Raw genomic sequence first — 2633 nt, forward strand, 5'->3', positions numbered from 1 at the left:
TGTTCAGTCAATGTCCACTTTACCAGCTTTCCCGTATAACGGCGCACTGTTCTGCACCTCGCCTTCTCATCTCTTTCCAAAAAAACTTCGACATAAATATTTCACATTGATATACAGGCCCAATGTGCACAGTTGAGATGACACACTCGTGGAGGTCTGCGGGGTCTTCACCTGTTCTCTGTATCCTGTGTTGAGGAGGGCAATGCTTGTAACTGGTCACTCCGGTGTTAGAGAAAAGTTTAGAAACTAAATGGTTCAACTTTCTGCCAGTAGAGAGGGCCCGGGACAAACAGAAGCAGGGAGACAGAATGAGAAGCAGCTGTTCTGGAAACTCTTTGCCGCTTGCAATTCTCAGAGCAATGTCAAATGTATTTCACACTGAGCAAGACTCAGCTGGTTGTCGAGGTAGAGCGGGGGTGTGGTGTTGGTCTCTGGGTATGATTCCCGCATTGGGTTTTCGACTCCGCAGGCTTGCAAAAGATCCATGGCTCGAATCTCGGCGCGAGCCCGCGTTTCCTGGTTTGTGTAAAAGTGCCCGGTTAGTTTTCTCAGAAAGCACCTTCGCTAAACCAGGTTGGGCTGCTTGAAATACAAATTGAGCAGAAAGCAGGGAAGTGAAATGATGGAATATTGCGTTGACGCCAGTGGTGCCGTGTTTAAGGAATGTCAGCGATGAGGTTAGATTGAAAAATTAGGACAGCTCTCCTCGGAGAACAGAAGTTCGAAATCTGGCCTGATTGAAGCTTTCCGAGTCATGCGGGGTCCAGACAGAGAGAGTAATGCAGTTAAAATGCTCCCACACCTGAAAGGATCGGCAATGATTCGGCAGAGTTTTAATGTCATCAGGAAAAGAACTAAAAGTGACATTAGGAAGGGTGTGGTTAGGGTCAGCAAATCCCCTGACATTGACAAAGAGGCAGAATTAATAGACGCATAAGGGAACGCGGTGGTCATGATTAAAGTAACAATATGCAGAAATACACGGAGAAGGCAAGCGAATGATACGAATAGAGACGCATGTTTACTTACTGTGTCGAACCAGCAGAGCGAAGGTGGGCCGCATGGCGTCCGTCTGCGCTGTGACACAGGCTGTGATTCAGAATGAAATCACAGTTCGACCAACAGAATGTGGGAAGTGAGAAAAAAGTTTATGTTTCCACAGCCTCCATACGTCTGCGCAGCAGCATATTAGACGACAGCAGTGGAGATCTTTGACATCAGTCTCTAACGTGCATGCCACATGCCAGACGAATGGCTGAACGGACCTGTGGAAAACGGGAGTGTGCTGGGCCCATAACACAGAGGTCGATGGATTGAAACCATCCTTTGCTGTTGCTCCATGTCTCCTTGAGCAGCTTCCATTTGTAATGGTACTGTGCTCTATTCTGTATCTTGCCTTTGCACCTACTTTCTGAGTGTCTGAATGCCCCGTATCATACCGATACACTCGCGAGCCTCACACGGTTCAAGTAACATGCTTTTTGGAGGTCTGAGTGATCTTCTCCTGTTCTTCGTCGGTTTCCTATTAACTGAATCGCAAAACCACTTCTCTGAGATGCCAATGCGATGATAAAGTTGAAACGCATGCCTTGCGGTTTTGTCCATTCCCCGCAGTAATTCGCAACGCCGGTTCCGACGTGAATGACAAGACGATCAGCATGTCAGAAACCGCATCACGACTCAGACACAGTCCCTTACTATTAGGACAGATATCACCGATTGTGAATAACCTCAGAGAGAGAGACAAGTGACAAACAGTCGCCGGGACTCGATGGGCTGAACCGCCTCTGTCGGTGGGAGAATGATGCTAAGCGTTTATGCCATCCCACTGCCGGTCTCTGGGACAGAGAGACTGAGGGAACAACAACGTTCATTTTTAACCGTCCCTTCCGTGGTGGACTGCCTGCAGTCCCTCAGCTCAGAGCCATGGGGATGACTCTCAGTGAGTGAAGGTTTCACTCGGATTCTCTTCATCTGGGGCACTTGGGGCTCAGATGTTAACTGCTGCGCAGTCGCAGCAAAGAAAACGATGCCCACTTTGCAATAGACTTTCCGTAAATTGCTGCGTGAAGAGGATTTCAGAACACCAAGAAGGCTGCACAACAATGTATTCATATGAATTTACTTTAGGGAAGAGTCTCCGTTGTCTATTTCTCTCTGATCCGCCAGCACAGCATCTTTCTATCTCGCCAATAACAGACCATTGGAGCAAGTTCACAATCAAAGCTCACTTCCCACGCATTAGTGTAACTGATACCTCTCACCCCAAGGGATTGAGAGAGAGCGCAGAAGAGCGAATGGACTCTTCCCTCCGCCCCACCCAACCCAGAACAGCTTGCAAGTAGGAACAAATTGGTTTAATTATCCGCCAGTGGTGGGAGTCCAGTTCCTGGGGATGACACAAACATCAGCGCCTCGGGGACAGAATGACAAGCAGATGTTCTGGAAATTCTTTGCTGCTTGCAATTCTTGGAGCAATGTGGAATGTATTTCACACTGAGCAAGTTTCAGCTGGCTCAGAGTCTCGAGTGTACATTGCTCTCTGAGTTTATATTTGCACATCGGCGACATGTCTGCACAACAGCACATGACACTACAGCAGTGAAGATCTTTTCACGTCATTCTCCAACATG

The sequence above is a fragment of the Chiloscyllium plagiosum genome, unplaced genomic scaffold (assembly GCF_004010195.1).
Source record: "Chiloscyllium plagiosum isolate BGI_BamShark_2017 unplaced genomic scaffold, ASM401019v2 scaf_7343, whole genome shotgun sequence".
Lineage (NCBI taxonomy): Eukaryota > Metazoa > Chordata > Chondrichthyes > Orectolobiformes > Hemiscylliidae > Chiloscyllium > Chiloscyllium plagiosum.